This window comes from Nanorana parkeri, unplaced genomic scaffold (assembly GCF_000935625.1).
Source record: "Nanorana parkeri isolate BGI_ZX_2015 unplaced genomic scaffold, ASM93562v1 scaffold716, whole genome shotgun sequence".
Lineage (NCBI taxonomy): Eukaryota > Metazoa > Chordata > Amphibia > Anura > Dicroglossidae > Nanorana > Nanorana parkeri.
Window position 1 is genome coordinate 263293 of NW_017306984.1, and position 10558 is coordinate 273850.

Consider the following 10558-nt stretch of genomic DNA (forward strand, 5'->3'; position numbering starts at 1 on the left):
AAAGTAGATTATTACATGCAATCAATAAAACAAGGATTGTACATAGAACAATATCGGACCTCTGAAAAGTACAAGCATGCATATGTACTCAGTACTTGGTTTGGGCCCCTTTTGCAGCACTTACTGCAATTACTTTTGCATGATATTCTCACACACACACACACACACACACACACACACACACACACACACACACTATACATTAACTACCCCTTTGCATGGTTATTTTCATTTCCACTATCCCTCAGTTTGGGCAATATTTTTTCTACTCAATCTCTTCCGTTTTAAAATAACATAATTTATCTTTTGTGTGCAATTTTTTTTTCATCAAACTCTACACTGATGTTATTATTTTAACACATTAACAAGCAACCTGCCACAGGAACCTTCTAAGGTGCATGAACAACGTGTTTGGTAAACTGTGATTTACTACATATATGCCCTAATTTAAAGAAGAACGGCAACAAGAAACTTGGTTTAGAATTACTATCAAATTTGTATTACCCTGTCTCTTTTGGGAGATTTTCCCTTTGGGATAATGGGAAATCTTCCTAATGGAGACAATGGCTGCAATAAACAGATTAAAAGATTCCCCTAAAAGCATTTGGCAGCTAAACCAGCGGTTAAAATAAATTTGTGGGAGCTGTTATATTGTGCAAAGGTTCGTATTTCTGTCCGTTACGCCTTGAGGTTTATACAGCCCTGCCAGAGTACAGACAAGTTAGTGACCTAACTTTTCTCCACTGTAGCCATGAACTAAAGCTTGGTTGGCTCCCTGCCCCCAGTCAGTGATTGGACAGTGAAGGGGGAGCAAAAGATTGATTGGCTCCTAGTATTGCTCCCTCCTCTTCTAGTTTGAGTGCTGCTGTGTAGGGAAATAAGGGGGCTGATTCCAAGTAAAATTCAGGTACTTATGCTTGCTATATTTTAGGATAGCATACGAATACATAAATGTACGCGTGTGTTTTTTTTTGTAACATTTGCTTGGAGTCTGGTCTTAAAGAAAGTTTGACTGCAACTGAGTAACAGAAACTCATACCAGCTCACAAATTCTATTTCATATACCACTGCTCCTGGCATGTGTCATTCGCCAGACTGACAATCTGAGTATGATTTGCAGGACATAAAGTTGTGTAGATGACCTTTACTATCCTAATCCCATTGAAATGTGCCGTGATATCAATAACAAGAGCCCAGCAATCTATTGCCTCTTAAAGACTTTCTAATCAGTCTGGTAAACTCTGGCTTTTCCTTAGCTATAAAACACTGAACACCAAAACTCACAATGGCCGTTGTCTGTAGAAGACTTACTGAACAGATTAAGTTATACATAAACAATATTCTCTCTGTTCTGTCTGTCCTATGGGATAACTATTGACGTAGTTAAATAGATTAATTCACACTTACTGTATGTGAGTAACAGAAGTTTCAGGACATACAATATGTTATGGGGGCACTAGAGGTGAAAGCCTTTATCTAGAATGTCAGACCCTTACTTACCATTCATTAATACCTTGTTTGTAGGCTTTTCAGGCTTATCGGACAGGAAATTGTGTAGAAATCCCTCTGGTAGATTCACAAACTAAGTACTATGGGTGAGGCCTAAGGACATGATTTAGAAGCCTAAATTATGATTACTTAGCTCCCAACTGTCCATCATTTTGAAGGGACTGTTCGTTTTTTTCGAAACAAGTCCCTCTTTCCTCCTTGTCCTTCATATGATTTGTAAATCTAAAAAAAAAACAAATATATTTCATTCACAATAGAACGTAGAAAACATATCCAATGTTTAAACTGAGAAAATGTACCATTGTAAGAACAAAATAAGCTAATTTTCAAATTGATGGCAGCAACACATCTCAAAAAAGTTGGGACAGGGCCTTGTTTACTACGGTGTAGCATCCCCTCTTCTTTTAACAACACTCTGTAAACGTCTAGGAACTGAAGAGACCCATTGCTGGAGTTTTTAGAGAGGAATGTTGTTCCATTCTTGCCTGATATAGGATTCTATAGGGTCTTCTTTGTCGTATTTGATGTGACAAATATTTTCAATTGGTGAAAGGTCTGGACTGCACGCAGGCCAGTTAAGCACCCAGACTCTTCTACTACAAAGCCATTCTGTTGTCATAGATGCAGTATCCGATTTAACATTGTCCTGCTGCAATATGCAAGGCCTTCCCTGAAAAAGACATCGTCTGGATGGGAACATATGCTGCTCTAAAACCTGGATTTTTCTTTCAGCGTTAATGGTGCCTTTCCAGATGTACAAGCTGCCCATTCCATACACACTAATGTACCCCCATACCATCAGAGATGTAGGCTTTTGAAGTGAATGCTGATAACATGCCAGAAGGTCCCTCTCCTCTTTAGTCCAGAATGTCAAATTTTTATTTGTCTGACCACAGAACAGTTTTCCACTTTGCAGATCAGATTTCCACATTTCCACAACAGACCATTTTAAATGCGTTTTGGCCCAGAGAAGATGGCAGCGTTTCTGAATCATGTTTAGATATGGCTTTTTCTTTGCACGATAGAGCTTTAACTTGCATTTTTGAATGGCATGGCGGGCTGCATCCACAGAAGTATTCCTAAGCCCATTCAGTGATGTCCATCACAGAATCATGACTATTTTTAATGCAGTGCCATCTGAAGACCCCGAAGATCATGGACATCCATTATTACGTTTCGGCCTTGTCCCAGAGACTTCTCCAGATTCTATGAATCTTTTGATGATATTTTGTACTGTAGATGATGATATATGTCAAGTCTTTGCAATTTTAAGTTTAGGAGCATTATTCTGAAATTGTTCAACAATTTTTAGATGCAGCTTTTCACAGATTGGTGAACCTCTGCCCAGCTTTACATCTGAGACACTCTGATTCTCTAATGTTCCGTTTTTTTATACACAATCATGTTACTGACCTGTTACCAATTAACCTAATTAGTTGTAAAATGTTCTTCCAGCTCTTCCTTGTTAGTACCACTTACTTTGCCAGATTTTTGTTGCCCTGTCCCAGCTTTTTTGAAATGTGTTGCTTCCATCAATTTAAAAATTACCTTTTTTATGGTACATTTTCTCAGTTTAAACATTTGATACGTGTTCTATTTTCTATTGTGAATAAAATATGGGTTTATGAGATTTGCAAATCATTGCATTCTGTTTTTATGTAGATTTTACACAACGTCCCAACTTTTGTGGAATTTGTGTTCTAACTAAAAACATCATTGCTGTCACTGGATGCTTCTCTGAGAGGCAGACATTGTTCATTGCTCAACAGGCTCCTAGCAGCCTTTGGAGAAACCCAAGGGTTGCAGGGAAAGGTTGGCCACAATACAGTAGTCTGAGCTATAAAGCGTTACTTTCTGCATTTCAGAACATTGGGAGGTACAAGTCCCTCCCAACAAAAAAAACAAAAGTGTTATTTAGGGACTGAAAGTGAAACTACCTTAATAAAACATTGCTACACACAGTAGAGAGGCAAATCTTTCTTCCATTATCATAAGATTCACATTCCAATCAAACTTTACCAGCTAGTACTGCTGCATGAAGTCACCATGGAATTCCCCAACAGCCGCATAGACTACACCACTTCATTATGTGCTTAATGACAAGTCATCATTAATCTGTTCTGTCTGAGCCATCTGCTCTTGTCTTCTGCAATGCTAGAAGAAAAAAACAGACATTACATTGTCTGGTGTAATGCAAAATTTGTTAGAGGGTCCCTATGTAAAGCTGTTTTTCGACAGACAAGGGCAAATAGATCAGACATTTAACTCAAAATAACCAGAAGATATTGCTAAGCTTATGTAGCCTGCTCTGACCTGGACGTCATATTGGATTGTTCAGTTTTATTAAAATTGCACTGCTGAGAGCTGAGGCCACTGCAGTACATACTGACACTTACAAGGTGGCCAAGTTGATTTAAACATTAGGATAGCTATAAACAGGTAAATTTCTCCCCAAATAAAACAAGTAGCAATTATTATGCCTAGCTTTGCTTAAGTCTCCTTTTACCATGAACATCTGTGTTTTTTTTTTTATCCCTGGTCTAACCAGCAAATGGGGTAATGCATATATACATATATGTTAACCCTTGCATAGTTAGGTTTTCTCCATTAACATTAGAATTGTTGGCATCACTCAGTTTGTCAAGTCATTTCTGGATATTCTTACAGCAGAGGCAGGCAAGGTCTTTTAAAACCCAAGGCAAACGTGCCAAACTGTGCCCCTAACCAACCCCATGCTGTGCAGTTCCTGGTATACATATTTCACTGACCTGTCCCTCTGTACAGCCTCCTCCAGTGCTCTTTGTATCTCCTTACTCTCTGATGACAGAAAACTAACATACATGTAAGTATACCAGTAAATGTGTTTCTTTTCCCTAAATGAGAGATTTAGAAGGTGCATGGTGATACACAGTACTGTGCAAAAGTTTTAAACAGGTGTGAAAAAATGCTGCAAAGTAAAAAGTCTTTAAAAAATAACAGCGTTAATAGTTTATTGCTATCAATTTACAAAATGGAAAGTAAATGATCAGAAGAGAAACAAAAATCAAAATTTGGTGTGACTACCCTTTGCCTTCAAAACAGCATCAATTCTTCTAGGTACACTTGCACACAGTTTTTGAAGGAACTTGGCAGGCAGGTTGTTCCAAATAAGAAGAAAGAAGAAAAACATGAAGAGACAGAAGGAGGCAGCCTTCATCCACAGAAGATCTGTGCTTAGTTCTCCAAGATGTTTGGAACAACCTACCTGCCATGTTCCTTCACAAACTGTGTGCAAGTGTACCTAGAATAAGGCAAAAGGTGGTCACACCAAACACTGAATTTATTTGGATTTCTCTTTTGTTCATTTACTTTCCATTTTGTTCATTGATTAAAATAAACTATTAACACTTTTATTTCTGAAAGCATTCTTACTATACAGCATTTTTTCGCACCTGCCTAAAACGTTTGCACAGTACTGTAATTCTTCATGGGCATCTACTTTCTGCTGAAAATAAGCAATAAGGCAGGACAAAGCAATTATGATGTGAAAATGCTCAAAAAGACATGTCAATGTATGAATTTATACCACATGTAACCTATTTGTGAGTAAAATAATAAAACAAATAAAATGGCTCCTGGTAGATAAATATATATATATACATAATAATCCCTGTATTTCTTATAAAGAAATCTCAGGTGATATATACAACATATGCGGTAAAATAGAGAGCGGGGTGATAGAAAAATACAAATTCACTGCACTGCTCTCAGAGTGGAAACCTTAACCCATTACAAGTGAACAGCTCTGTTCTTGAGACAAATTTATGGTTGCCACTGTGACAGAAACCTCAAAACCAAGTGGCAATTCCGGAGCATTCTCTCCACCCTATATGTGACATTGGCATGTATCACTGTCATAATTCCCTGAGCAACAGACAGTCTGGAGAACCAAAAGAGCTGACTTCTACTCTACATATAGCTACTTTAGCCAACAACCATTTTTTGTCAGCTCTTCACACTGACTCCCCAGCTCAGAGTGCATACATTTGTTATAAGCAATATGGCTTAAGCAGTACTAATATGTGGTAACATCAATAATGAAGAGAGCATAGCAAAAGTGGTATGCCTTTAGACTGAAAGTCTGTTTTAACATCTTCTGAACAGACCAGGGAGGGAGGGGAAGAGAGGGGGATGAGTCATTACCTAGGATGTCTGTATAGATTAGAGCTTAAGCTATTGAGCTAAGTAAGCAACTTTTTTTTTTCTATAAAGTAACTAAGGATAGCTAAGCTAGCAAAAAAGTAAGGGGGCTATTCACAGAAGGGTGAAGAGTTTGGAGAAGACAGAAGTGAACAATAAAGGACAACATAGCTGAACTGGAAAGTGAGCTGAATTGGAGAATATTTGTTCTAGATTGTTCACTTCTCCTGCCTTCTCCAAACTCTTCACCCTTTAGTGAATAACCCTGTAAAAATTAAATATTAATATATATTCCATATTTACCTGGCTGCATCTGTGACCAGGTTATGGACATTCAGATATTCACAATTTTCACTTACCTCATAGTTCTAGCCGACCTGTGACAATGAGACTGTCACAGGTCGGCTCAGTAGATCGGGAAGTGAGCGAACACATACCGGCATTCGCTCACTTCTCGATCCTGTCACAGCTCTTTGCCGTGACAGGGGAGTGGCTGGATTCCCCCCTCCCCGATCCTCCAGCGCTGACTGGCGGAACGGACGGGGAGGGGGCGGGTACTGCTGGCTCTGCCTCTAGATAGGCAGAGCCAGCTGTCACTCACGCAGCTGGGCAGATCCAGACATAATTGTCGGGATCCGCTTCAGCTGCGGCGTCTCAGTATACCGCGAGCTGTAGCTTGCGGTATACTGAGCTTAGGGTGACGGGAGGACGCTAGTTTGTGTCCTCCCATTAGCCTAAGGAGAACTATGGGGAACTATGGGGAAAAGCCCTAACCCCATAGTTCTCCTTTAACGAGTCTTGAAACAAGCCCTTACTGAACCCCTGTAGCTGCAGGCATTCTAAATCAATTCATCCTCAATTTCATAACAGAGTTTCAATCAGACAAAGCAATGTCTCACTGCTACTGTTATGCTACCTCCTTAGATACCACAAGGATTATAGACACAAAATAACAATGCTAAGGGAAAGGGGGAAGGGGTTATTTAGCAGAACAGGCATACAAAGTTTCTTCTACCAAAAAAACTCCAACTACTAGTAGTTGTTTAGGATCTCAGTTGTCTATTTGTAGAACAATGATTGTATACATATTTAGAAAACAGATCAGGTTATTACAAATACAAACTTTGTCAATAAATGAATATATTTTTCCTTTAATACTTTCGGAAAAACTGGCAGGTTGACAGTTTGTTTAATTTGTAACCCCACAGACAGGATACCCCCTGTGTCTCGTCTGAAATAAACCTCATGATTTCACACAGGTGCTGCAGAGATTATTTCAGGCAGTCACATTTAGTCTGTCTACAACCAAGCAATGTCTGTGTAACAAATGTGAGATATAATGTAGTTAACCTTCAGCTTATATTATCCTTCCAGCTCTTAATATGAATGTGTTAACTGTATAGGTTTATTTATTTTATATGTGTATATTGTATGTGTGTATATAGTACCCCACAACTTCTGTCTGCCTGTTTTTCCTGCAGTTTCACATTTTTATACGGTACTGTAGGCACCAGGGGCGTAACTAGAAATCACAGGGCCACATAGCAAAATTTTGTATAGACCCTGCATAGCCCACCTGAGATCCCACACAGCCCACCTGAGAGTGATCCTGCAGAGCCCATCATAGACTCTCTATGGTGGGCTCTGCAGAGTCTCAGGTAGGCTGGTCACACCCCTGCACACCTCTTACCTGTCAACCCTGATCCGCTGTCAGCCTTCTCCACCGCTGGCCTCCTCCTCCTCCACGGCCGCCACTAGGCCCGGGCCCCACCACCTCCTCCTCCACCGCCGTTGTACCCTGCCTCCTTCTCCTCCACCACCGCCGGGCACGGCCTCATCCAGCGCTGGGCCCTGGCTTCCTCCAGCGCTGGGCCCTGGCTTCCTCCACCGCAGCTGCTGGCTGTCACTGATTTAGCAGCAGCTGTGAGGAGGAACACGCCGCTGCTCAGATCACACAGATTGTCAGTGATCTGGACAGCAGCGTGTTCCTCCTCACAGCTGCCAGTTACAGTCCTGCAGCCTGCGATGCCATAACGACCCAGGCGGCCTCCACGGCAAAAATTGTACAATAAGATTAAAACGGGTGGCCAGCTAAGATTATACAGATAATTTCAATGGTTTCAGCTCCTAAAATCACTAATGAATAATCTCTGAGTGAAGTGATCAGTTACTACACACATGGTAAAAATGGCTTCCTATAGTGTAAGCTACACAAGTTGAATGTAGGAGAATGCAGCAGTGATCATTGACACACAGTTAGAGCACTGTTTAATCATAAGAGAATAATGGCTACTTATAGGGGCTGATTTATAAAGCAAAAGTCCATGAACCCATTAGACTGGAAACCGCTGTTCCAAAGATAATGAGGGTGGGTGCGGTGGCGGTTGGCAATCCTGGTCAATATCAAACGAAATATATAGACACCGGCACTCCAAAAGCAAGTCAAATGCATCTGTTCATTGACGTATGCCCTCTTCATCAGGCACAACAAGTGATCAGAATTTATAAAGCATTCGCCCTGGGTATAGCTGGGTGAACGACATTCACAGCGCATTACTGCCACTAGGAGCTGAGGAGCCCAGGAAATTCCTATGCTCATTGGCTCCATCTAGTGGCAGGAATAAACTGTGAACACCGTTGGCTTTAAAAATCATTGAATACAAATATTGGTGTCTGTGTGAGCTTCACTCCTATCATGAAAGTGAAAAAAAAGACATAAAGGGTTAATGACATTCAGCTTTTATGGAGTAGAAATAAACATCTAATTCACATCTAGCTAGAATGGAACTACAAGTCCCAGCATTTCCTAACCTATGGATATATTATATAATAAATGGGATCTAACACAGTGAACTCTCATAAAGGATACTGTATGATTTTCTGCATTAGTCACACTATATTATGAGAAAATTGGGTTCATAGAAGGGCTGTTGTGTCCTGCGTGCGGCAGATTTAAAGATTTCTATCTCCTAACCATATTCAGGTGATTACAAGAGTTAAGGGTATTATTAACATGACTGACGTCAATGCAGGAATCTTATCCACTGACCAGGCTTGTAGCGAAAATAAACCAGAGCCTGCATTATTAATAAGAAACCCAGTAGGAGCTGGGTGTCCGGAACAGCCAGGGCATCAAATAATGATTACGTCAAGGGCATGGTTTTCAAACAACCCTTTTAAAACAGCCCACTGAGGCAGCTGGAAAAAATGCCCTTACTTATCACTTCACAAGGCGACTGTGCACTAAATTAAACTTCAGAGCAATGTCACAAAGAGTGCAATGCTGGAGAAAAAAAAAGACTTTAAAGGGAAAGCAGCATCAAATATTAAGTATGGTTCAGATTAGACTAGGAATCCTATATAAAGCAGCAGGATTATTTATCAACAGTCAGTTGTTTGCTTTAATCAATCATGTGTAATAAAATGTAATACAAATAAACAACAGAAAAAAACAACTACAGATTTTCTTAAAGTAACACTAAACTCAGGAGTTAAATCTTAAAAATACATTCAAGTACCCTAACTATTAACAATACTTTACCTTATTTGTGTATTACTCAGCTGCAGGGATGTGTGGTCAGGGGAAGGAGGTGAGGCAGAGCCTCACCTAGAATTATGGAAGAAAAAACTGGCAGCTTCAAGTCTGAAGCTGACAGCTTTTTCTCCATTCAGATCGGCATCTAACAGGTTACACAGCAGGGAAATCCTCCCCGCTGTGTTACCTGTCATGGACGGAGCGCCTCAGCAGTGAGGAGCAAGTGAGGGACAGGGAGGCTCCTCCCTTCCTCCTGTACACTAGCTTGGGAAGGGGTTGGGGGTGGGACGCCATCTTAGGCCGGCAGGGGGCTGGGGAATTCCTCCCCCGGAGCAAGAGGTACAGCACGTCACTGCTCAGCTGTAGATCCTCCAATCATCTCTGCATTGGTGCTGACACTGTCCTTCCTTCTGGAGGGTGGCAACTTTTGTTCCCCATGGTCCCTGTGTGTGTTATAAAGTCAGGGGTGTCCTGAGGCGGGCAATCACCCAGAGTGGGTGCTGGGTGACACCCCACCGGAATTTCATCACGCACGTATGACATCATGGTGCCGTTAAGCGATGTTACCTGCCGGCAGCCATATTGGTGATGGACGCCAGCAGAGAGAGGAGGGGACGCTTACCTGGCTGGATAAGGCATGCCACCAGCATACTGCTTACATTTAAAAAATATATTAAATGATACATGACTAGCATACTGTATATAGCACTATCTTCTCAATATTTAAATCTGTGGATATAAAGATATAGCACAATCCTTTAACCCTTTCGCTGCCAAGGACGTACGGCGTACGGAGCTACAAAAGTGCTAGCTTGAGTCCGCGGCGAGCCCGTCGAGCCGAAAAATTCAGTAAGTTTCCGAGGGCCTTTCTTAGATTTTCGTTCTCTCCGACGGTCGCTGGGGTCAGGGGCACACATGACTAGCACTCACTACAGAGGCTCCTCCCCATTCAGAAACTGAATTAAACTAAACTAAACTAAATTAACTGTGGCAGCGCATGGCAAAGCTTTGTGATGCATTGCCATGCGTTGTGATCTTTGTGTTGCAATAAATATACGCCTGTATCATTTTATCACAACACAAACACCAACACAGCGTGAAAACAATTTTTTAACATAAGTTGCTTATTTACAGTTTTGCGTACCGTAATTTTTTTACCTTTTCGCAAAAAGGCGCAATTTCAAATTTGCAAATATTTGTTATTTATTAACTCAATACAGTTTTATCTTTTAGATTTAGTCAGAAAATTATTTTTTTTTGTGCGCTGATACTGATTTTAGTGTGTTTTATCAATTGAATTGTGTATTTTTATCGGTTTAATATTAATTTGAGAAA